Source organism: Muscardinus avellanarius (genome assembly GCF_963383645.1).
Source record: "Muscardinus avellanarius genome assembly, chromosome: 2".
Lineage (NCBI taxonomy): Eukaryota > Metazoa > Chordata > Mammalia > Rodentia > Gliridae > Muscardinus > Muscardinus avellanarius.
In genome coordinates this window covers 96,277,607-96,305,148 of record NC_137787.1, presented here as the reverse complement: position 1 = coordinate 96,305,148, position 27,542 = coordinate 96,277,607, and the positions used below count along the sequence as shown (strand labels likewise).

The 27,542-nt window shown below is 39.3% G+C and overlaps 1 pseudogene across 1 annotated transcript; it reads left to right on the top strand.

Moving 5' to 3' along the window:
• The first annotated feature begins 345 nt into the window (after positions 1 to 345).
• Positions 346 to 14,239, top strand: LOC308258755 (WW domain binding protein 1-like; annotated as a pseudogene). Its single transcript has 4 exons — positions 346 to 464; positions 11,273 to 11,357; positions 12,719 to 12,881; positions 13,454 to 14,239. The product of its transcript is annotated as a WW domain binding protein 1-like (transcript).
• Positions 14,240 to 27,542: the final 13,303 nt, after the last annotated feature.

Here is a 27,542-nt window from a genome sequence, read left to right as displayed (position 1 = left end):
CATAAATATGTACGTATTTATTCAGCCTCACTTGACAAATCAGTGTTAGGTTGTCATCAGCTTCTAGCAAGAACTTTTTGTGTATGTACTTGTTCATGATGCCAAGTGAACCCTGAGCCATCCATCTGTCCTAAAGAATCTTTACTATTGCAGGAAGAGATGCCATTTGACATAGCCAAGGCCCTCTGAAAAAATCCACAGTGCACTGAAGAGACATAGTTCCATATGTTAAAACCAGTGCAATTCGCCATCTTCATTAGAGTCATTGTCATAAGCTACCAAGGCTTCTTTCCTCTACTGGAAGGCTTATGTCTTGTTAGAGCAACAAGCCACCCTGCTGGGAACATGAACCGGCCAATGTTAAAGGTTAATGACCAGGCCAAGTCTGTGGCCACCTCCATTGGAGAGCTGCAGACACATCAGCTGTTGCAGAACATTGTTTACTTCTACTTCTTAATAGCATGGTATGAGAGCTTGAAACCATTTCTATGATAGGACCAGTAACCCTCCCACTTTATTCAAAAGCCCATTTTAAATCCTTACCTCTCACCATGTACAGGAACTAACTCTAAATGGATCAAAGACTTGGAAATCAGACTGAAGACTCTGAAGCTATTAGAGGCGGGCACAGGCTCAACACTCCAACATCTAGGCACAGGTAGTAACTTCCTCAACAAGACCTCCAAAGTGCAGAAAATTAAAACAAGAATTAACAAGTAGGATAGCATCAAACTAAAACCATTCTGTTCATCAAAGGAAACCATCAAGAACCTAAAGAGGAAGCCTATAGAATGGGAGAAGATCTTTACCAGCCACCACTCTGATAGGGGGCTAATATCCAGAATACACAAAGAGCTCAAAAGACTCGACACTAGCAAAACAAATAGCCCAATCAAGAAATGGGTAACTGAACTGAATAGACACTTCACAAAAGAAGAGATACAGATGGCCAATAGATCCATGAAAAGATGTTCTACATCATTAGCCATCAGGGAGATGCAAATCAAAACTACATTGAGATTCCATCTAGCCCCAATCAGAGTGGCAAACATAAAGAAATCAAATAACAACAAATGCTGGCGAGGATGTGGGGAAAGAGGAACTCTTTTACATTGTTGGTGGGAGTGCAAACTAATTCAGCCACTATGGAGAGAGGTGTGGAGATTCCTTAGAAAACTGGGAATGGGTCCACCATATATGATCCAGCTCTACCACTCCTCGGTATTTTTCCAAAAGGGTTGAAATCAAAGAACTGTGGGGAGCCATTAAGGTCTTCCTCTTATCTTTACTAAAAAAGTACTTCTGACTGTCCTTCGCCCAGAGTCAAAAGGTTTGGGGTCATGGAGGTTTCAAAGTAATTAAGACTCTCTCAGAACTAATGATGCTATTGTTCTGCCTGAGCTAAGATTAGGTTTGTGTTGTTTGTGTTGTACCAGGGTATTGTTTGAGCCCCCACCCCCGTGATGTATGTACTTTGGACTTGTTTTTCCTGCATTCCTGTACAACCCAAAGCTAGAAACTGTATAAATAAGCACAGGAGAATAAACTTGTTGTCTGCCCAGTAGAGACTGGCGACCCTTCCATGCTTGAATTCTTTAATCCTTACTCCTCTCTTCAGAACTTTTGCCGGCTGGCTCTGGCAAAGAACTACAGTAACATATGCATACCTATGTTCATAGCAGCACAATTCGTAATAGCCAACATATGGAACCAACCCAAGTCTCCAACAGATGAATGGATTGCAAAATTATGGGAAATACACACAATGGAATTCTATTCAGCTATAGAAGACAAAATCCTGGCATCCACAAGAATATGGAAAGCTCTGGAGAACATTATGTTAAGTGAGATCAGCCAGGCACAGAAAGAGAAGGGACATATGTTTTCTCTAATATGCCCAAACTAAGGCAGGATACCAGAGGAACTCCAGATAATGGAGGAGAAATCTCAGCTAATGGAGGAGGTACATTTGAATATGTGTAAAAGTATGAATATAGCATATGCTCAAGCTAGGTAGTATTAGGGATACCAGAGGGACTCCAGATAATGGAGAGAAAACCGCAGCAAAGCCTGAAAGAAGGGGTAGGGGAGTCAGAAGGCTGAGGTTAACTAATAGAAAAGCTACATTCTAATATGTATATACATGTGACTATAACATTGTTAAGCTGGACACTCAGTATTGGGAGGGAGGGAAAAATGGGAAGTAGAGGAAGAGGGAAGGGCACCAGGTACTGTGTGAATATATACCATTGTCAACATGATTCATATTATGATGTAAGACTATAATGCACTAATGAAATAAACAAAAAAGCCTGAGCTACTAGCTACTAAAAAATAAATAAAATAAAAATTTTAAAAGCCCATTCTAATATCTGTCTGAGTTTCCGTTTTTGGATCTGGGGATGGAACCCAGGGGCATTCGACCTTCGAGCTATACTCCCTACCCTATTTTTTATTCTTTATTTTAAAACAGGGTCTCACTATGTTGCAGAGGGCCTCACTAAGTAGTAGCTGAGGCTGTCCACAAACCACAATCCTCCGGTCTCAGCCTCCCGACTGCTGGGATTACAAGCATGCGCCTCCACGCCCGGCTTAGGTTTCCTTTTGATTTGAAGGTATTTATTGAAGGGAGATGATTTAATTGTCATCTCGAGAAATTTAAAGTAGAGTTATTCCCTGAAAAGGCTTTACCACCATTTGACCACTCTTTGACCCTTGAAAGAACACACTTGATCCTATTGATGGGGTGCTAGTCTCTGAGTTCCCGGAGTTTAAAGTCCAAAGTCAAGAGGAAATTAGGCTATGACTGTATGACTTTGTGCTGAAAACATTGTCTCGGAGAAGAAGAGTCTGTAGAATTGAGGTAGGCAAAAATCATGTTTCATATTTGTATATTTTTTATATATTTATTCACTTTGGTTTTGTTTTGTTCTGCTTTTTTTTTTGTTGTTGTTGTTCATACTGGAGTTCCTGGAAACCCTTCTACCTCCGGGCTACACTCCCAGACCTATTTTATATTTTTATTTGGAAACAAGGTCTCTTAAGCCAGCGCGGCTGGCTTTGAACCTGCATGATCCTCCTGTCTCTGCCTCCCAAGCGTGGGGATTACAAGCGTGTGCCACCACGCTCGGCTTGCGCTGGCTTAAGAAACCCTGTTTCCAAATAAAAATATAAAATAGGTCTGGGAGTATAGCCCAGAGGTAGAAGGGTTTCCAGGAACCGCAGTACAACCAAAAAAAAAAAAAAAAAAAAGGTTATAAGGTTGTTCTTTACCAAGTCCCAGATCATTAGCTAGCTGCTTCTCCAATGCAGTTTAGAGGTTTAGTCTCTTATTGCTGTCTTCTCTTTCAATATCTTAGCAAAAGCTAGCACTGCCTTCTCAGGAGCCCTATTCTTTTTGTACCCCCATGCTGTTTCTAGTTTCTAGTCATGTGCTCTTTGGCTAGTAGATAACCAAAGGCGAACTACCAAGTAGAACCATAACACTCACCCCAGTACTGAACAACTGAAGTGTTATCAACATTATATGAAGTCTTTGATCTTGGAAATCTTGATATCTTGGTACTGGTAAATCCTGCTGTCACCAGGGGTTGATCTGCCCAAGATAAAAGTTTCCTGACAAAGAATACAGAGAGACTGACCTAGAACAAGAGAAATTAGATGAGAATCACTTAGGTCTAGAAGGAACAACTGGCTTTTTATGATAAAATTATAACACATGCTAGATAATGAAAGACCTAAGTTGGGCTGTAGTCAGAAATAGTGTAAGAGATCACTGGCAGGAAGCATCTTAATCACAATGCAAACCCAGTTCAGGTGAGTCAGGGTATTTATAACAATGTTCAAGGAAGAGGACACTCTGAATCTCAATCCCAGATTAAGTTAGACAGAGCTAGCCTTAGAACATTGTGGAATAGATAGAAGATTTTCCCTGAATTTCTTTTCAAGTAATGCTAGCTGATCTTATGCCATCTGAAACACAAAACACACTTTTAGCATTTCTTATAGTTAGTTGTGCTATGTGAACAAGTGTTGGTCAATGGAACAGGAGAAATGTGGAAAATGTCTGGGCCAACTATTAAAAAGTAAGGTGCCCACCCACCTGATACTTGCCTTTCTCCCCTCTCACCACCAACAGAAAAGGCAGTGTGGTCATGGGAATGAGAGAAAGACACAGGTGGGGGAGCATATCAAGGAGAGGACCTGCATTCCTGATGAGGGAGACCCTGTCAACCTAGACTACCAATTTTTAAGTGAAAAGATGAATGTCCTAATATTTAAATCAATCACTTGTTAATTTTTGATAGCATGAGGCAATTAGGCTTTAGAATTTTCTGCAAAGATGAGATTCAGGTCACAAAATAGGTGGTTTTTGAATGTTAGCTAATGATTTTGTGATTAACAATGAAACAAAAAATAGGGAAAGTAAGTAAAATCAATAACTTGTATGTGCCTTGCTTTGCACTGTCTTTTTTTTTTTTTTTTTTTTTTTTGGTGGTACTCAGGTTCCTGGAAACCCTTCTACCTCCGGGTTACACTCCCACCTATTTTTATACTTTTTTATTTGGAAACAGGGTCTCTTAAGCCAGTGTGGCTGGCTTCAAACCTGCGCCATCCTCCTGTGTCTGCCTCCCAAGCACGGGGATTACAAGCGTGCACCACCACTCCTGGCTGCATTGTCTTTTAAATGTGTTTTCTTCTACAATTTTGATTACAATTATGCAATGTCATCACTATCATGGACCTTTTATATTTTTTGCCCAATAACAAAATTATTAAAGATTAAGTGTTATAGTATTGACTTCCGGGAAGATGGCGACCGAGAAAAGCGGGGCTTAAGAGCCCCGCCAACAACCAATCTCCATTACCACAAAATCAGCGCCTTTTATAGCCAGAAAACACCATCACCAGAGAAACAAAAAAATCACCAGGCTCCCGAGAGAAAGTGGACTGAGAACAGAGCTCAGAGCCACAGAGGAGATACACCGGCCTCACGCCCAAGGATGCGGCAGCAGCGCCATACTGCCGGCGGCAGCGGCAAATTCACCGGACAGCTACAGCAAGCCGAGGTGAGCCGCTGCGGAACAGCCAGGTGGGATCTTTCGGCGCAGGGAGCACCTAAAGCTCCCAGTGGCTGAGCTCAGCACACGCTGCAGGGACTCAGAGTGGAACTCAAAACCAGAGAAGAAAAAATACACCAGTCTCACGGCCGAGGGCGTGGCTGCGGCGCCATACTGCCACCGGCGGCAGCAGCAGTGAATTCATCGAGTCCAGTACAGCTACATCTGCGTACTCAAGAACAGTGAGTCAAATTGCGGGCCACAGAGGAGAAATCCCAGTACTGTACTCCCTGGGACTTGACCCAGTGGGGGAGTGGCGGGAGCAGAGATATCGAACCATAGGAGAACGTGCAACCTGGCACCCCCCATAGTTTAAAGCAGCCTCTATCGACTCCCTGGGTCGGAGACTCTGTGATACAACCCAGTAAAGGAGTAGTGGGGTCAGAGATACTACAGACTCGAGATCCAGAGCACCTTAAGCGAAGTCATAGTGACCCAAGGGAAGAACCCAGAGAAGGCACAAACATCTGAAATCATGGGAAAGAGGAATAACACTGGAGCAATGAATGCCCACAACCCCACAACATCAAAACCCGATAAAACAGAAAATCAGAGATTTCTAGAAGATCAAATCAGGAAAATAACTGTAGAAATAATAGAGATGCTTCGAAAAGAACTCAGAGAGAGCCAAAAAGAGATAAAGGATGCAATTAATGAAGTAAAGGCCTCAATTCAAAGCACAAACAACCGATTAGAACACATGGAGAACAGAATCTCGCTCTTAGAAGATGATCATTCCAAAAATGAACGCATAGTTTCTAATCTAGAAAAAAATATCCAACAGCAGGAATCTGATATTGAAGAAATATGGGCCCATTTTAAGAGAGCTAACTTAAGAATAATTGGAATAGAGGAGGGAAAAGAAAGTGAAACCAAAGGGATCAACAATCTCTTCAAGGAAGTAATAGCAGAAAATTTTCCAAACATAGAGCAAGAGGTTGATACGCAGGTCCAGGAAACTTATAGAACTCCCTTTAGACAGGATCGGAGAAGAGGATCCCCACGCCACATAATTGTCAAAATGACCAATGTGGAAGCCAAGCAGAATATCTTAAAGGCAACAAAAGCAAAGGGCCAAGTGACATTCAGAGGCAAACCAATTAGAATCATTCCAGACTTCCCAAATCAAGTCATGAGAGCCAGAAGGGCTTGGAGTAACATATTCCAAACTCTGAAAGAAAACAACTTCCAGCCAAAAATTTCCTACCCAGCAAAACTTTCTATCAAATTAAATGGAAAAATAAGAAGTTTCCATGACAAACAGAAACTGAAGGAATTTATGTCTTTAAAACCAGCGCTAGAGAAAATGCTCAAAGAGATTAACCACAAAGAAGAAATAGGTAACACACACCAGAACCAGAGAAACAAGATTTTCCATCCAACAGACAACTAAGATTGGTAATCTGTGAAGATTCGTTATTTATGTTAGTCTTTTACCTATCTCTAAATTGTATTGTTTGCTTTGATTGTTGTTAATTTTTAGGATTTCTAGTTGGAATATTAATATACCTTCAGATATAGCATTTGGAAATATTTTATCCCATTCTATTAGTAACTTTTAACTCTGTTTACATTGTCTTTGGATACACAATTTTTTTTTTATTTTTTAGGGAGTTTGTATACTCTTCTGTTGCCTGTGCCATTGAAATCATATCCAAGAAATCACTGCCAATTTCAGTGTTGTGAGGTTTAATGACCCAGATTTTCTCCTAAAAGTTTATAGTCCTAAGATTTATATTTAGGTCTTTTATCTATTTTGAGTTAATATTTGTATATGGGATTAGGTAAGGGTCCAATTTTATTCTTTTCCATGTAAGTATTATTTTTCAACAATATTTAATTAAAAGATTATTATTTCCACCACCAAATGTTCGTGGAAACCTTGTCAAAAATAACTTGACAATATAGGAAAGAATTTAGCTCTAGGCTTTTATTTAACTCCAATGGTTTATATATCTGCCTTTAGAACAGTACTACACTGTTTTAATTATTGTAGCTTTATATGGTTTGAAATCAGAAAATATATATCTTCTAGCTTTGTTCTTTTTCAAGATCTTTTTGGGTATCTAGAGTCCATATTCCATATTAGGATAGATTTTTTTTTTCTGAAAAATAAATATATAAATATATGATAGTTTCACCTAAAAAAATAGAAAAAAATATTCTCTGGTAAGAAAGAAAGCAAAAAGAAATATTGAAATGTTTTCATGTAATTTTAATTTTTCAACATTATTTAGTTAAAGATTATTATTTCCTCCACCAAATGTTCGTGGAAACCTTGTCAAATATAACTTGACAATATATGGAAGAATTTAGCTCTAGGCTTTTATTTAGCTCCAATAGTTTATATATCTACCTTTAGAACAGTAATACAGTTTCAATGATTGTAGCTTTATATGGTTTGAAATCAGAAAATATACATCTCCTAACTTTGTTCTTTTTCGAGATCGTTTTGGGTATCTACAATCCATATTACATATTAGGATAGATTTTTTTCTGAAAAATAAATATATAAATATATGATAGTTTCACCAAAAAAAAAAAAAAAAGAAAGAAAAAATATTCTCTGGTAAGAAAGAAAGCAAAAAGAAATATTGAAATGTTATCTTTATGTTATCAAAAGCTTGGTATCAGAAAAATGAAACTGTTATGTGAGATTATCATTTTTAATTTTGGATAAATTGCTATAATACTAGATGTCAACCACTAAGCCAAGCATGGGAAGGAGGGATGGGGAGGGAATGGGGTGGGGATCGGGTGGGGGTTGACTGGCGATGTGTGCATGTATGTCTACAAAAGTTTTCTTTGTATCCCACTATGATGTATGAATACAGTGCACCAATAAAAAATTAAAAAAAAAAAAAGATTAAGTGTTAGCTGGGAGTAGTGGTGCATGCTTGTAATCCCAGCATTTGGGAGGCTGAGACAGAAGGGTTGAGATTTACAGCCAACCTCAGCTACCTAGTGAGGCCATTTGCAACTCAGTGAGACCCTGTTTCAAAATAAAGAATTAGATAAATCAGGACTGGGGGAGTCATTTGGAGGAAGAATGTCCTTGGCTTCCACCCCCTGTACCACAAACAGAACAAAACAAAACAAAAAGATTAGATGTGAAACTCAAATGCAGCTATTATTATTATATAACTCCAAAATCCATTTGTTTTCCTTATTTTACTCTGCCTCCTCGAACTCCAGTTTTGGAAAACAATCACTCAATATCCATGATTTCTGTTCAGCATATTTGGGTTAAATACTAATTTCCCAAATTTCTTAGAGATCTAGAAATTGATTTTAGGTGCATTATTTTATTTTTATTATAAAATATATACAGCATTTATTTAAAGAGTGAAAGTACTTTAACTTGGGATTCTAGCAAGATAAAGAAAATCTATTCTTTCTTCAAAACTAGTAGATGAGCTGGGTATGGTGGCGCATGCTTGTAATCCCAGCATTTGGCTGACTGAGATAGGAGGATCGTGGTTTCGTGGACAGCCTCAGCTACTTAGTGAGGTCCTTTGCAACTCAGAGAGACCCTGTTTCAAAATAAAGAATAAAAAATAGGGCTGGGGTGTAGCTCAGAGGTAAAATGCATATGGGTTCCATCCCCAGTAATACACACACACACACACACACACACACGTAGATAACAAATTAACTCTTTTTATGGATATCATAGTATATAGTTAATGAATCAGGTAGTGTTTTAAGTGTAAATCAAAACAAAAAGTGCTGGGCGTTGTGGCGCATGCTTGTAATCCCAGCATTTAGGAGGCTGAGACAGGAGGATTCGAGTTCCCAGACATCCTCAGCTACCACTTAGTGAGGCCCTTTGCAACTCAGTGAGACCCTGTTTCAAATAAATAAATAAATAAATAAATAAACAAACAAACAAACAAACAAACAAATAAATAAATAAATAATAAAAATAGGGCTGGGGGTGTAGCTTGGAGGTAGAATGCCTCTGAGTTCCATCACCAGTACTGCAAAAAACAAAAACAAAAACAAAACAAAACAAACAAACAAAAAGAAATTGACTGTTTCTAAAAAAGTTACTTCTAAACTTTGGGATAGATTTCTCCTCACTTGAAAAAGTGAATCTTTTTGAGACCCAGTATCACCAGATCTTCTAACTATAAATATTACTATTTAAATAGAATCCTTTCTATCTGTCTCTCTTCTTACTCTCAGTTTACACCTTCCCTCACCCCTTCCTTACTTTTTCCTTCAAATTAGTCATATTAAAGTACTTTACTTCACTTTAAGCATCTTGATTGGGACATTTGCTTCCATATTTCATCAAAAAGCAGAATTTGATCATGGTTTCTATAGAAGAATACTTATATTATTTATATTAGAAGCAAATAAGTCTGACATTTATACCACTGTGGCCTAAATTCTCCTAAATCTTGTCTTATATGTGAAGTGTGTATGATGTGTAGAGTTTTAGAAAGCTGTTAAGAAGGTTTTCACAGCTGAATGAGTCTCTTTGATCTTCTCAGGACTTCAAAGCTGCAAGTGAGGGATACATGAATATCTCTGAAGTTCTAAACATGATCACAGGTAATTCAAATTTAGTCTCAGGATTTTAGTATGTTTAATGAGTGATGTCTCTATCAAGTGGACACCATTTCAACATTAATGCAAAATGCCAAATCTATGTTAATCCTAAAAATATTTACTTAATGTACATAATTAAGACTTTCCGCCTAGTGTCAACATTGGAGAATACGATAATTGTAAATCTATGTTTAAACTACTCAGTGTCATATAAAATGCCTATTTTATTTTTCATGTAGTCATTTCAGTATATTTACATAATTTTATAAGATAGGTTTAATTCTATTTGATATATTTTATCCCTTTTGTTTAGAGAGTAAGAATTTACTCAGCACCAATTTGAGCAGAATCTTTTACAAGATGATATATATATATATATATATATATATATATATATATATATATATATATTTTTTTTTTTTTTGGGGGGGTATATATATTACATACATACACATTTTGGAGCATATACACTGGATAGGAAAGACTAAAAAGATTGAAAAATTAAACAAACAAAAGAGAATAATTTTCCACCTTGTCCTCTAAGTCTTTAGAAGAGGTGGAGAGAAAAGTCAAATAGAATGCAAAATGGTAGAGAAATGTTTCAAAGAATTATACAAGTGCACAAAATAAACTTAACTATTTCATAAAAATCAATGAATTCATATCCATATATAACTCAATTTTTCAAAAGTTAAATGAAGAGAGAAAGAGCAAAAGAGAGTGAAAAAGAAAAGAAGAGGGGAAGGAAGTAGGTAAGTAGACAGGTTAGGAGGGAGGAAGGAAAGAAAAACCATTCATATATTCCTTCATAACAAAGTCATAATAGTCTAGGGTTGATTGTGCTCCCCAAGAAAATATTTCAGAATGAGCTCCTTACCTAAATGTTAACCAAAGATGTGGGAAGCAGACAGCATTTGCCTTTAAATGTGCTTTCTTCTTTTTTTCTTCCTTCTTCTTCCATTTCTTTATCCCAAGAAAAGGATGAAGAATATTTATGCAGAAGTTTAAATCTATTAATTGTAAACATCTTTGTATCTTATATAACTACAGACTAAAAACATTCTTGATGTGCTGAATGATATTTGGGGAATCAGGTTAGTGCAGAATTTGAGCACAATTAAAACTAATTTAACAGGTTGGGTGTGGTGTTTCATGCCTGTGATTCCAGTACTTGGGAGGCCGAGACTGGAGGATTGCAAGCTCAAGACTGGACTTAAAAATTTAGAAAGATCTGATTTCAGAATAATTTTTTTTTTTTTTTTTTGGTGGCACTGGGGTTCCTGGAAGCCCTTCTACCTCCGGGCTACATTCCCAAACCTATTTTTACATTTTTTATTTGGAAACAGGGTCTCCTAAGGCAGAGCATGCGGCTGGCTTCGAACCTGCATGATCCTCCTGTCTCTGCCTCCCAAGCGCGGAGATTACAAGCGTGCGCCACCATGCCCGGCCTCAGAATAACTTTTTATTCTGAAGAAAGGGCTAGGGTCTAGCTCAAAGGTAGAATGTCTCTGGGTTTAATCCTCAATACCAAAAAAAAAAAAAAGTTAAACAAATGAACATACTTGTGATTCATTATTTGGGTAAATTTTATGTAGGAATTTATGTGATGACAGACACAGAATTCTCAAAGGACTTCTCAAGACTGATGTTTTTGTTCTTAAGTTTATTGAGAGAAGCAGGGCAAGAGCATTGTCTGTTTTCTGTATGTATGTTTGGGGACCAACACTGTGAGACGGCTGATGATCTTGGTCAGAAAGGAGAGGGCAGGGAAGTCCTAAGTTGATCACCAAGTGGCAGCTATCCCACTCACCTTTGAAAGCCTCGTTGTATTTTCCACCACATATAATTCCTCCTCTTTTGGAGCCACCATTTTAGATCTTTCTTGGTTCACAGGTCTCCTCTTATTTTGTGACTCTTAGCCAATCCAGTAACAGTATTTTTTTTAACACACTAGCAAGTGACAAGGGAGTGAAAGCTGGTGGAAAAGAGAATAAAAAGTGATTTTCTAGACTAAACTGACTCTTGAAACTAGCAAGACAAAGGAACTAGTGTTTATAAGTTATTTTTTCATATTCGCTATTCCTTCCATTTAAACAAATCAAAGGCAAAGCCTTAACTTCCAGACACTGGGAACCCCAACAGTGTTCTTTAGATCCTGCCCCATTAAATATCTCTACTGACTTTCACAACACTGGCATCTTGACATTCACATCTGGGCCTCAAGGGCTGGACATTGGGAAAAATAGCAGAAGAATTTGCTCAGCCTTTTTCAAAAAATCTTTTCTTAAATAAGTTCAAGTAAGTTTCAATTGTATATTAGACAGTCACTCTGAGCTCCCGTCCCCGCTGCATCAAAAACTTGAGAAAATACTAAGGGCAAGACTTGGTATGTAAGTCACAAACAGAGGAGAGGGTGATGGGGAGAGTTTTCAGGTGTTTTGTTTGTTTGTTTGTTTGTTTTGTTTTGTTGACCTGTACTCCTGAGAAGCACAAGTACTCTTCAGAGACATAAAGAGAGAATCATATAATAGAGCTGAAATTAGCTCAAAAGTCTATTGATCTGTTCAACCTAACCACTGCCTTCGCCAGCCATGGTCAGTCTAGCCAGTCATTTTATAGGTTTATCTAGAGAGTTTATGAAATAGGACAACTCTGAAAGAAATGAGGTAGTCGATTAAAAAATTTAAACATCTATCAACTGATTATTTCTACCTTTCATTTTTTGGTTGACTTATATATGATATATATATATATATATATATATATATATATATATATATATATATATATATATATATTGCCTTTGGAGAAACTTGGAGAATGTATTTCTGTAATTGAGTGTATAGAAAACATTAAGACTATTTTCCATAGCCAATGTTTCCAAAAGTTTATGGAAAAGCATTCTTTTCCTCATTAAAGCTTTATAATAAGTAATCTGCAGGTCTGTTTCTGGATTCTCACTTATAGCCCATAGATGTGTTAGTTCTTACATCAAGATGATACTTTCTTGATTACTACAGTTTTAAAGTTGAACTCCAAAGAAGGGAAGAAGGAAGAAGAGAGAAGAAAAGAGGGTTGAGAAGGGAGGTGGCAGCACCCTGATGGAAAAGAAGGAGCAGGAAGGAGATGGAGAGGGAAAAGCTCCTGAGTGGCATGGTGTTCCTGCCCCTCCAGGTGCTGCCCAGCCCCCGGTCAGCCAGGACTGTACCCTTGCAGGATAAGAAAGCTGCGTGGGTACCAACAATCAAAGCTACATCTATTACTCAGGACACTGTCTTGGACAGTTTCCATGCTGCAATTGCTACATGAACTCTGGTGATTCTGGCTGATGTGGACCATCATCATCGTCGCCATCATCATCATCATCATCATCATCATCATCATCATCATCATCATCATCATCATCATCATCATCATCATCATCATCATCCTGAGCTGCTGCTGCTTCTGCCACCACCTCTCTAGCCAAGCGCCACCTGTAGGCCCAGCAGCAGCAAAACAAGATCAACCTGGTCCTCTACCTGGAAGCCCAAGCACTCCCATTTTACTTCAGTATTTTTTATTTTTTATTTATTTTTTTGTTACTAGGAATGGAACCCAGGGGCATTCTACCTCCAAGTTACACCTCTGGCCCTATTTTTTATTCTTTATTTTGAAACAGGGTCTCACTGAATTGCAAAGGGCCTCACTAAGTAGCTGATGCTGTCTGAGAATCGCAATCCTCCTGTCTCAGCCTTCCAAATGCTGGGATTACAATCATGAGCCAATATGTCCAGTTTACTTCAGAGTTTTACCAAACTACTTACTACCTCCTTCTGAGAAAATGGTGAACTGACCTCCAACTCCTTCCCCACCATACAGTGTCTTCCAGCTAAAGCAGCAGCTGCTGCCTCTTCAGGGTGGCCTTGCAGGTGGCAGCCCCTTGGGTGCTGATGCCACCAGGGGTCCTCAGGGGGTACGGAACTGTCCCTTGTCTGGGTCCAGTAGAAGCAGTACAAGACCTCTGAGCATTGCTGACCCTGAGCCGAGCCCTCTGACCTGCCAGCCAACAGAACCTCCACCAAAGCTCTTGTAATGGAGTCCAGTGGCTCAGTGGCCAGCCTGAGGGAGCTGGACCTGGGGCCTTCCTGGGTAAGGATTCAGAATGTAAGGAGGAGCTGCTGAAAGTTTCCAGCTCCAAACATGGCAGCGCACTCCCCGACAGCAAGACAAGACCCCAAGCCATCATCACCACTTCACAGGGTACTCGGGCATCAAGGCGTGTGTGCTATCAGGACCACCACAATGATGAGGTCAAAGAGTTCAGCGCAATCATCGATGATGCTCTTGACGGGCTCCTGGAATTCTTTCTGTGACAGCTGCCATGTGCGGCCTCTGGTGACAAGGAGGAATGGCTCTGCCAGCCCACCTGGCTTGGCCACCCACACCTGCTCTCAACACCGTCAACAAGCAGGACTCACCAAACCCTCAGAGCAGTAGCTCCCCTGGCTAGAGCTGACCCTGCCTGCACCCGCAGACTCGGGGAAGCAGGAAGGATGGAGAGACCCCCAGAGAAGTGTTAAGTGACTTTCTGAGGAAGTGGTCCTGCCACTTTGGGTTGTTTTTTCTTTTTCTTTCTTTCTTTTTTTTTTTTATTCTCCTCTCCTGTGTTTTTCTACATCTCTAGACACAGTTTAGGGTGTAAGTGCCTCTCCCCCATAAAAGCACAGTGTTGTCCAGGGCTGAGAAATCAGTTCCATGACTCATTCCTCATACCCCCCACTGTGCCCCCTTTAAAGTCATATCCCACTTACCTGTTTTGTTTAGCCAAAGGGGTTTTATTTTTTTCTCCTGATATTTTATTTTATTTTTTTCTTTTAACAATTTTTTATTGAACATAAATAGTATACATTTAAACTATATTTGGTGCCCTCTCCCCCCGCCCTCGTTTTCCCTTCCCCCCTCCCACCAATGGTTGTCCAGGTTAACCATGTCTTATTCATAATTTTACACATGTTCAGATGTAGACCCTCATTAATCAAGATCAGCCTTCCTCCTCTCCTATCTTTCCATTCAAACTTTGCTGGTATTTCCCCTCCATTATCTGGAGTCCCACTGGTATCCTCTGTGTTTCCTAGTTTGGGCATATTAGAGGCAACACATGTACCTTCTCCTTCTGTGCTTGGCTGATCTCATTTAACATAATGTTCTCCAGGGCTTTCCATCTTCTTGCATATGATATAATTTTGTTCTTCTTTATGGCTGAATAGAATTCCATTGTGTGTATTTCCCACAGTTTTGCTATCCATTCATCTTTGATGGTGATCTGGGTTGGTTCCATATTTTGGCTATTACAAATTGTGCTGCTATGAACATAGGTATGCATATGTTGCTGTAGTTCTCTGAATTCAACCCCTTTTAGCCAAAAAGGGTTTTAAAAGCTCTAGGGGGCTGGGACTGCCCCAAGATGATTCTTGGTGATGAAGTGGATCTAAGCTCTGTGTCTAAGAGAACGCTGCGGGGTCTCAGCCCAGGAGAGGCAGCCCGTCTTGGCCCTGGGTGAAGAAAGAAATGCACAGAGACCTAGGGATTGTTCCCTGTGGCCGCCAGTGTCTGCAGAGCGGGGCTTGGGCTAATCCTGAAAGAGAAAGACTGATGGACAGGCCAGTAGAGGACTTGAGCTCTCCACTCCCAGGGAACAGATCAGGGCTCCCGTCCAGCCATATGGGGCTCCTTCCCCACAGCCTGGTTCAGGTGTAGAAGATGCTGCCGCCTTCTCTTTGGGATTTTTGTTTATTATTTGTTTTAAAACAACAAAAGCCAGCTGGAAACAATAACTTTACCAGCAGACTTACAAGAATTTTCTTCTGGACAAGGGAAGTTCATGGTTCTTTCCCAATTTAGCCTTCTGAGAGCCTGGTACAGTTAAGCCAGAAGAGGGTTTCTGGATGTATGCTTAGGGGAGTAGTTCTAAGCAGGAGGCCGTAAGCCTGGGGTAGGGGAGACGTGCCTCTGCTCTTTTTTCTGTGCCTATAGGTGACCAGTGTCCCCGTCCATTTCAAGCACACTGTCTACAGGACTTGGTATCTCCCTGTCGTCTATGAACAGATGACTGAGGAAGCTATGGGTTCTGAGTTCCATAGGTTGGTCCTCACACAGTATTTTCTCTTTGATTCTTTTGTTGTTGTTGTTGTCATCTGTTTTAAACTGATCACTTGGAAGAAAATCCTTGGTTATCTGTGGTTCTTGTGCCCTGTCCTGTCCCTAGTCCCCTGGGGTGGTGGGACTCACTTTTCTATATCCTATGTAAAGAGTCTCTGTCGCTTCCGTGGAAGGGTGAAGGCGGCCTCCAGAAGGGCCACAGGATCCTTATTACTGTCATTTTGTTTTGGATAACCAATTGTGCTTCCATAGGAAAACTCTGAACAGAGAAAGTAATCAGTAGAAACCAACATTCCCCATCCAGCTCTGTTCACATGAGGAGTTTGATTCTTCCCCTACTCTTTAATGATGATATTTAAACTAGACATTAACATTATGTTAAGAAAGAAAAAAACAATATAAACTATATATACTTATATATGCAAAAAGACAATTCCACAAAACCAAAATCTGCATCAAAGTGAATTGTGTACACAATGACTATATAGACAGTGTGTGTGTGTGTGTGCGTGCGTGTGTGCGTGTGTGTGTGTGCATGTGTGTGTGCATGTGTGTGTGAGCCCCGACATCTATGTTCCTGTGAATATACGTTGAATGGCAGCCATCCTGCTCACATTATCCACTCACTGGGAGCAAATATGGCCCTCTCAAGGTAATTTATTTTATATATTACCTGTTTACCGAACAAACATCTGACTGTACTTGGGTATATTCAGCAGTATTGCTGTGGGCAGTTGCCTGTGTTTGCCAGACAGGCTGCACTTGAGGGACAGGTTTCTTTCTGCTCATCGCTGCAATTTGCACATGGTGTTGTGCCCAGGCCGATGTCGCAGGAACAGAGAAAGAGAGCACCAACTGAACTTGGAAGATCAGTTTATTTAACCATGGAAAAAAAAAGACTAGCCAGGCTACGGACGCAGTCCAGCACTCAGTCCAGAACTGTGGCCAAGAGCTGAACTTACAAGGGGTTTTAAAAGGCAAAAGCCACACACAAGTGGCTGAAGGTAGGGGAAGGAACAGCTAATAAAGTCTGATAAAATTGTAACTTTGAGAGCTGAGCGTGATGGCACATGCCTGTAATCCCAGCATTCCGCTGGCTGAGACAGGAGGATCGGGGTTCATGGACAGCCTCAGCTACTTAGTGAGGCACTTCATAACTTAGTGAGACCCTGTTTCAAAATAATTTCAAAATAGGGCAGGGAGTGTAGCTCTGAGGTTGAATGCCTCCTGGGTTACATTCCCACAGTCATACACACACACACACCAAAATTGTAACTTTGATAATTTCTGGAGTGGGACTTGGTGTTCTCAGATGTAAGCAGGATATTGGTCTATGCTTGTTCCATCTAATACCCTCTATTGATGTTAGTGGGCTCAGTGTTCCAGGATGCTAACTATAGGGTAAGCAGGATGTTGGTCTTTGCTTGCTATGTTTACTATGGGGTGGGCAGGATGTTACTTTAACTTCCTGAAAAACTCAGGAGGAGCATTAAACAATTTTGGCTTGGCTCATGTTAGGGCCTATGTTCTGTTTCCTGTGAATGGAAATGTAACCTGAATCCATCTCCCTTCCACAGTTGCTTCTAGGCTGGCCTCTGAATCAGCTCCAGGTAGGTATCCACAACCACTCGGGACAGGAAGCCATAGTGGAATATCAGACCAAAGCTTGGTTAGCTCTTGAGTGACAAGCATGGATTCATGTGGCCCAGAGTCATCAGAGGCATTGGGAAGACACCACCATGCCCAACACTCTTCTGCCCCTGCGGAGGTCTGGCTGACAAAGGCGGGCTGGGGTGTGGCGGGGGTGGGGGGACAACACAGCAGCCATTGGTGACCTTTCCTTCCACCACCTTATATAAAATTAAAGCACATGATGTACTTAAACAAATATATCAAAGTCAATCACTAAATCAAGCATGGGGACGAGGGGGGGAGGAAATAGGATGGGAATTGGATAAGGGCTAACTGGGTGATGTGTGCTTGTATATCCTCACAAGTCTTGTATTCCATTGAGATACATTGCACCAATAAAGATATATTAAAAAAATAAAATCACAACCAATTCACTCAAGTGTCTCCAAGAACAAGTTTAACCAAAATGAATCCTTCTTGAGTTCACAGATGAGCTGAATAGATCCTGACTCTCTCGAGTTTCTTTCCCTAGTCAGTGTGGGGAGCTGGACTGAGCAGTAACTGTTGGCTTCACTGCAGCATCCTATCCTGAGGCCTGGGGAGAAGATGTGACAGCTGAGTCACCTCAGCCCCTGCTGCTGGGGCTGCCCGTTCCAGAGGCGGAAACGGGGAACTGAAGGAATGGCTGGGAGACTCCACTGCGTCTGGGTTAACAGAGAACAAGAAGGAAGTGGTCCATGGATGGTTTGGTGCTACAGTCAGAATGCTACCACATTCCTGTGTGAGCCAAATCACCATTTGTCAGTTATTGTGAATATGTGTATTTTAAGCAATAAGATTCAGTGTTGGACTTTTCTCAGTGACACATTTCCTGTGCTGTGATTGTTTAGAAGACAGAGTGGCTCTAACAACTATGATAAGCCCAAATAAAAGTCAATCCCCCAAACCTTACTGCACTTTTTCCTCGAAAAAATAAAGTAGGACTCAAAATTAAGAGTGTTAAGTTCAAATTTGTACTTTAAAAAATATTTGGCTGCCGGACTTAGTGGCGCACGCTTGTGTTCCCCGTGCTTGGGAGGTGGAGACAAGAGGATAGTACAGGTTCAAAACCAGCCACACTGGCTTAAGAGACCCTGTTTCCAAATTAAAAAGTATAAAAATAGGTCTGGGAGTGTAGCCCGGAGGTAGAAGGGTTTCCAGGAACCCCGGTACCACAAAAAAAAAAAAGTTTTGCCTATTATTTTATTCAGGATTTCTGAGAAAGACAGAACCAATAGGATATGTATAAAAACAGACAAGAAGGGGAGATGGCTCACACAAATATGGCACCTGAGGAGTCTCCCAACAACCACCCGCAAGCTGGAGAACTGGGATGCCAGTAGTATGGCTCAGTTCACATCTGACAGCCTCCTGGGCCTCCTGGCTGGGTAACTGATGTCTCTCACTCAGTCTGAGGCTGAAAGCCTGAGACACTGGGTAACTATTGGTGTACGTACTAGAATCCAAAGGTCTAGAGTACTGATGTCCATGGAATTAGGAAGAAAATCTTCCTCCAGAGACATTTTACCTCTGAGCTACACTCCCAGCCCTACTTTATATTCTTTATTTCGAAACAGGGTCTCTGAGTTGCAAAGGGCCTCACTAAATAGCTGAGGCTGTCTGCAAACCATGATCCTCCAGTCTCAGCCTCCCAAATGCATGGGATTATAAGTGTGTGCCACCACACCCAGTTTATCTTTTTCTTTTGAAACAAGATCTTGCCTAGTTTTTGAGGCTGGCCTCCCATCTCTGACCCTCTTGTCTTAGCCTACTGATACTGGAATTACAGCAACACATTACCATACCTGGATTGTATTTGTTCTTTGCAGGCCCCTAATCAATTAAATGGTGCCTACTCACATTAAGGATCTTCTTTCTCTGTCCATTTGGGATCTTCTCTGAAAGCATATACATAGACCCTCCCAAATAATGCTTTACCAGGTCTATGTGAATTCTTTAATCCAGTCAAATTGACAAAATTAACAATTCCAGCTATTTGAGGTCTTCTGTATTTCTAGTAAAATTTTGGAATTCGGTTATTGACATGTGCAAAAATATCTGTTGGGATTTTGATTGGGATTGCATTGACATCTTAGTAATAGTGACTCATCTAATATATGAAACAAACCCCTTTTCATTTTTTTAGTTCTTCTTTAGTATTTTTTTTTAACCATGGTTTGTGGTTTCAGTATTTTTCACTAGTATTTGTTAAATTAATTCTTTGGTTTATATTTTTGGATGCTAATTTAAATTGAATTATTAATTAGTTTTAATTTGAGGTTTCATTGCTAGTATATACACATACTATGGATTTTTTTTATTGAATTTATTTCCTGCAAGCTTGTTAAACTCACTCATTAGTTTGAATATAGTTTAATAGATTTTTTAGGATATTCAGTCATTATATACTACCATATCATTTGAGGACAATAGTTTAAACTTTCATTTCCAGTCTTTATACCTAACATTTTTTTATTACATTGACCAGAACCTCCAGTATAATACTGAATAGAAGAGAAATCCTTCTGTTTGTTTTGTTATTCTTGTTCTGGGGAGAAAATATTCAAGCTTTTAACACCAAATATGATATTTGATACAAGTTTTTCTCAGTTATCCTTGGAGAAATTTTTCTTCTATTTCTTTTGAGAGTTACTTATAATATTTGATTTTGCATGCCAATAAATTGCAGGGATATTTTTCGATAAAAATTTATACATATGTTATAAAAACTCAGTATTTTTAAAATGCAGGAAAAATAAATATATCAAGTAAATGAGGTATAGTACCAATTTAAGTGATTTAGTATTTCTGCATATTCAAAATGAGAGACAAAACAAATGGTTCTAAAACTGAACTCAGAAAAAAGGCCTTTTTAGTGGGCCAGGGGTCTCTGAAGCATCACACTAGATTTCCTTGTTTTAGCATTATCTTACTTTAATAATACCATTATCTTTGTTTCAGTCAGTATTATCACTACTGTGACACAATAAACCCAACAATACAACTCAGAGGAAGGAAGATTTATTTGCTCACAATTCTGTAGATTTCAGGGTCTCAGTCCATGCTGGTCCAGGTTACATCAACAGAGCTCAGTGCATGGCAGTGGGAAATAGAGACAATATAAAGTCTCTGCTCTCACATCATGGAGACTAGAAGCGAGAGGAAGTAAGGGAAGAGGGACCATATATAATCCCCAAGGCTATATCCCCAAGAACCTCTCCTCAGCAACCAAACCCTGCCTCCATTATGGCTGCCTTATTTCCATAGTCTAGGGGGACATTTTAAATCAAAACCATAATGACTATCATTATCACTCTTGCCATAACCTGGACCATGTTTCTATGCTGCTGGGCTGGGATCCATGATATGGTGCTTTGCCCTTGAAACTCTTAAAGTAAAGCACCCTTGACTTTGATTTTCCTTTGCAAAGTTGAGCACAGATGGGAATTTTAGGAAAACTTGAGAAATACTAAGAACTGTATCATCATTTTCCCATTATCAACACAATTCTGCCTCCAAGAAATCTTGATCTTTTAATCAGAAAGGGAAAAGTTCCTTCTCTGGTTTTCTCCTTTCCCAGGGCCAAAGTCAAACTGAAGGATGAGTCTCTTTGTCAGGAAGTGATGTTGTGAGTGACCTTCCTCTATGGTAGGATGTCCACAAAGAGTCTCATAGTAAGATTTGACTCAGATAGGTCCAAAACTTTTGCAATTTCCAGTATCTAGAGTTCTCAAATAATAGTTCGTATACACTGCAAACAAGAGAATTTGTTTAACTCGGTGTGTTATGAGTAACTCTAGAATGGACTATTTTTGAAAATCCTTTCTCTTGCACATAGGAAAATTAAAATTTGATTATTGACTTGCTGGCAGGTAGGATACATGATCTGGATAAGAATGACAATTTAGCAAGTGAAATTTTTCACTTAGTGAAGAATAAAGATAGGAAACAGAGGAGTGTCCTGGGAATCCAACAACGCAGACTTTTCTTCCCACTGGATCTTTGGTCTCATGGAGTGCAGCTTTATGGGAATCTAGATAACTCAGTTTTTTTAGAAATGGCAGAAATCAAGTCCACTTTCTGCTTATGCTATTTCTGTTTTTTGTTATGTAATTAGCACGTGGGTGCACAATAATTGGCAAATAGGCAGTCTAAATTTGAGGGAAAGAATTGGTGCCAACCAAAATATTAATACATTTATAAATTATTTTATTATATTTTCTATGTGTGTACAAATTCAACAAAAAAGCTATGAGGAATTGGGAACCCTGGTGCATGCCTATAATCCTAGTACTTGGGAGGATGAGGTAGAAGGATCATAAGTTCCATGGTAGCCTTGGCAACTTAGCAAGGCCCTCTTTCAAAATAAAACAAATTAAAAAATACAAAAGCTTGGAGTATAGCTTAGTAGTAGAAAGCCCCTGGCTTCAATCCCGAGTATCACAAGGAGCACAAACAAACAAACAAACAAACAAACAAACAAAAAAAAGAATTTACAAGAAAATGACTTGGGCTGACTTGGGCTTTGTAGGATCAATTTAAGGATGGCTACCACTTACTATTGGCTTCTGTTTGGTTAGGAATTGGATTTTTTTTGACTTAGCTTATCCTAATAGGCCCTCATAGAAATAGCTTGAATAATGTGCAAGTAAATACTTGAATACTCTGTGACCCAGTGAAGCTGATACATAGAATTTGACATCTCTAAAGGCAGAAGAATATGCTTATCCTTTGATAGTACCTAGAACACCAGGCAACATGCACAATGATCAAAACACCTGCGTTCATGCATTTTCTCAGAAGGAAAGCCTTCAGCCAGTGCTAACTGCTCTCTTCTTCCTGGACTCACAGGGTGGTGATTCTGCCTTCCCCCTTCTATGCTGGACAATAAATCAGACTCTGACTAGATGGTGCTCTGGTGTGGCACCATCTGTATTGCCCTGATTTGACACTGATCTCCTTTGTTCTTCTGGGTGTCTCTGTAGATGTAAGCAGAAACTTACTTTCAAATTCCCCTGACCAAGGCAGGGGTAGAGAATAGGAAGGGGGATGCATGGACTGCTGTTAGTACAGAGGGATTTACAGATGACTTAGCAAATAACTTTCCAGGGCCAAAATTTATCATGAGGAGATAAGTTGTAAGAGGCTGGATCTAGCTTCCTGAGACTCCTACTTTTAATTACATCTTTTTTTTCCCTTGCCCCTACTCAGGTAGCTTTGTACATTTTGCTGGAGGACAATTATATATACTCCCGTTACAAATGAAAGCAGAAGCAGTTGTTCTCCTGCCTCTTTGTTTCCAGTTCTAAATATTCTATGGATGTCATTCCATCCTGCACTCAATCCCATTCCTCTTGTGCAGTACATGGCTAAGTTTGAACACTGTAGTACAGTAGCAGGTCAGGTGATGGCCAGGCTACAGACATACCCCTTGTTCCTTACTCTTCAGTAACATATGTTATTCCTTTAAGGTACTGTCTCCAGATATGAAACTGGCAAATTGATTTTAAACAGTGTCAATTGGCCGGGCGTGGTGGCGCATGCTTGTAATCCCCGCGCTTGGGAGGCGGAGACAGGAGGATCGCGCAGGTTCGAAGCCAGACGCGTGCGCTGGCTTAAGAGACCCTGTTTCCAAATAAAAATGTAAAAATAGGTCTGGGAGTGTAGCCCGGAGGTAGAAGGGCTTCCAGGAACCCCAGTACCACCAAAAAAAAAAAAAAAAAAAAAAAAAACAGTGTCAATTTCATAGAACAGCTCTGCTGCCTTCTTACATGGTGTTCACATTTAACATCTGTCCTCAACCTGGCTTTGCCTCTTAGCACATATATATTTCTCTTATTTCAAATGTAGAAAGTATGTTTCATTTGTGCAGTGCATATGGATGTGTCTCTTCCTCCCCCTCCCCCTTCTCCTAAGCTTTTCAGCCATGGTTCTTAGCTTAGATCCCAGGAATGGAGAGGATTAGGGTTAGCTGTGATCTTTGATGCACTTGATATGCCCTAGTGAGTTCACCCAGAGTTCAGGCAACTGTTTCCAGAAAACAAAGATTGACTGAGGCATCTCTCTGAGTTCACATTTATGGAGCGACCAGGCCTGGGAGCCATTTTTTTTTTTTAGCCAGGGATACAGAGAGGCTGCAGGTGGGACCTCTTCTCTGGAGGCTGCAGTTCCTTGTTTTGGTGCTGTATTTAGTTTTCTCTTTATTGACATTGCATTACTCTGTGCTTTAAGATGCTATAATTGCTATTCTCAACACCATTCCTGGTCTGTTGTTTTAATATTATTAGTTTTATATATTGAAGTGGAGATTTTCTCATGTTTTGGTTATTTTCTCTAATTAAATCTTCTTATACTTTTGACTGTGTGAGAACATCTTTATATTTATCTGTGGATCAAAACCCATTCAGCAGAACAATTTAGTTTTGGATAAAATCTCTACCAGTTTCCCTTTTACATCCTTTGAGTGTTGACAACATTTCAGTGGGCTGTTAGAACTCAAAAGTAAAAACACAGAACCATGCATCAGAAGCTTTCTAAAAAAGCACAAAGGCAGCTATGTATGTACACATCTATAATCCAAATAAGCTTTTGTGCCAACAAAGAACAAAGGGAAAAAAATTAGCCTGAAGATTCTGTGACCATAAGTTACACTGGTAGTTTTGTCGAGGAGTCCAAACACTTGGAGTGGTAGTCCAAAACACTTGGGCTCCATGGGGAATACAGAAACATGCACAGCATCCCATGGGTATGGGGGCATAGTCAATCCCGGTTGCCAAGAACCTTGACAAATACTCGTTCAAGAATATAGTCAGCAAATTATCAAAGATAACCATGGACTCAAGAAAAAAAGGTGGCATAAATAAGAACCAGTGGAAAGGACAGACAGTCCAATAACCTGGTATACTATTCAAACATTGGAATTATCATATGCAGACTATTAATAACCCAGTTCACTATGTTAAAAAGAAAAGTGATGCTCTTTAGCATATTTTCAAGGTGAATCAATTGTTTTTTTTGGTGGTACTGGGGATCCTGGAAACCCTTCTACCTCCGGGTTACACTCCCAGACCTATTTTTATATTTTTATTTGGAAACAGGGTCTCTTAAGCCTGCACCATCCTCCTGTCTCCACCTCCCAAGCGCGGGGATTACAAGCGTGCGCCACCATGCCCGGCAAGGTGAATCAATTTTTTTTAAATGTAAAATACAACTTCTATAAACTAAAAATTATAATAACCAAAATTAAAAGCTGTCAGACAGGAGCTGGACGTGGTGCCACATGCTTGTAATTTTAGCATTTGGGAGGCTGAGACAGGAGGATCTGTTCCCAAATAGCCTCAGCTACTTAATGAGGTCCTTTGCAACTCAGTGAGACTCTGTTTTAAAATAAAGAATAAAAAATAGGACTGGGGGTGTAGCTCAGAAATAGAATTCCTTTGATATCAATTCAGCACCAGAGAAACAAAACAAAACAAACACAAAATGCTGTCAAACAGTACACTGGCCTTAGCAGAAAAGATTAGTAAAACTGAAACCAGATAAGGAGATATTTACATTTAGCATAAAACTCACGTATATCCTCATTTATTAAAAATGTACCTCCCACAACAAGGGACAAATCAGAAATAGTCATACTTCCTTCAAAAAATAATGTATACTCAATTTTAACATAAAAGGAGTTTCCAGTTGAGTGATTTCCACAGGTAGCTACATAACATTAGAGAGGTTCAGGTTAGTGGGTATAACTACCACTAACTATGAGGTTGAATACTATTAGAGATAGAGTAAAATAGTTTAGAGAGGAGAAAATTATTACTTTTGAATGATGTGACCCTTGACCTAAAAAGACAAGGGACTTTGCTGAACCACATTATAAATAACATGAAACTACAAGTAAAGTGACTGGTTGCAAGTAGACCATCTTAAAATATAATATTTTATATATCTAAAATAATGAAATAGGAAATATTAAGTAACACATATATTAACATGGTATTTATGAGAAATAATATATTTCATGTTTTGGTGAAGAGTAAGTAATATAAATATTAACATTTTATAAGTGAATCTATATCTTTATATATCCTTACATCTTAAAATTCAAATTTTATTTAAAATTAAATATATGTACCTAATAATATTTAATCCTTATTAAAATGTTTATTTATAGATAGGTATATAAATACATATGGAACATAGCTACAAAAACATATGGAACTTAATATATGATACAAGAAGTATTTCAAGTCAACAGAGAACATTTAGTTTGTCTTTAAATGATACTGACACAACTAACAAGCTATTTGGGGAAAAACTGTTTCCTTCTCTTGAACTTCTACATATATGAATCAAAATGTTTTAGAATTTCTGTAAAGTTTGTTTTCTTTTTTTTTTTTTTGGTGGTACTGCTGTTCCTGGAAGCCCTTCTACCTCCGGGCTATACTCCCAGACCTATTTTATATATTTTTTAAATTTGGAAACAGGTTCTCTTAAGCCAGTTCGTGGCTGGCTCCGAACCAGCGCAATCCTCCTGTCTCCACCTCCCAAGTGCGGGGATTACAAGCATGCACCACCACGCCTGGTTGTAAAGTTATTTTGTATTGTTATTTTCACAAATATTATATTAAATATGTTTAATACCATGAGGTGTGGCAAAACCTCATTCTCAACATGACACAAAAAATCAGAAAAATGAGAATATTTGTAAATGATATTATACAGTAATTTTATAAGTCAGAAACAAATGGTGAAAAAACCTGGCATTCATATAACAGATGAAAGATTACTAAAAGCTTTTCCTAACCAACAAGAGATATGCATGTCAATAGAAATGTTTTAAAAAGAAGAAATGGAAGTACATTGATGAGCATGAAAATCATATTCAACCACGAGTAATCAAATTAAAACACTTTATAAGCTGCCAAAGTAGAAAGGGTTGGGATGGTGTCAGTGTTGGGCTCGCCATTTTTACACATGTGGTGACTGTTAACAGTTTGATATGTCGATGTGGGTTCGTGTTCTTAGCTAGTTTAGAAAAGTTGCCAGAACTCTACTGCTGGAAGCTTAAGCAAATTTTATTATTACAAAGGTAGAAAGAAGGGACAGACCATCAAAACACTGCATCAGAGGGATGCATGGAGTGTCTTGAAAGACACGGGAGTTTTGAACAGTTGAACAGTTTTTATATAAGGACTCATTGTCTCATTTCTCCCATCCTTCTTGGCCAATAGTCTTTCCACTTCCCCTGACCTACTGCAGGCACAGGCCCATCCATTATCTCCATGGTGTCAGCCTTTCTTGTTAGATTTATGACCAAGATGTGTTACTTGTTTAACAAGGTTAGGGGTTACATGATATTTGTCCACTCTGGAGAAGGCCTGTACTATCCTCCCACATCCTTGGGAGTGTTTAGCCTTTTTCTATCTCTATCTGCTAGTAGTTATTTATTATGAAAACTTGTCTTTAAAATATGGAGGCTTTGGGCTATAACTCTTTTGTGTACTTGGTAATTCATATAGGTTCTCTTAACTTTAAACTAAACTATGGTGAGTGCTTGTTTTAACATTCCATGTTTATCTGGGCTTACAGCTAACTTTTAGCTGACTGAGGTCAGTATTGGCTGCAGCACTTGGCTGACAGCTTAGAGGCAGCTTATTGTTTTGCCTAAGTATGAAAGCTTATTCTTATTAGCCATTAATACAACTCTTATTAACAATCAGTACAGGCTCAGTCCCCATCAGGTGCTTTGAAGCAGCACATGGAGTTTACCTTTCCTATACCCAGGCTAGCTCACAGAGGAAAGGAGGTAAATAGAGGCACTGATTGCCTCTATATAGTTTTACAGCTAAGGCTTCAATTGATTCTCAGGCTTTTACTATAGGTTAATCATTAGGATGAAAGGCAAAGGCAGAGAGGAACTCTGCATTGTTACAGCTGCTGCCCCCTCTCTGATTGAGCGTCTGTGCAGTACCCAGGGTCTGACTACTTTTTACATTTTGGAAATTAATAACAAAGCAATTTTCCAATACTGGTACATTCCCCATCAGTGACAGA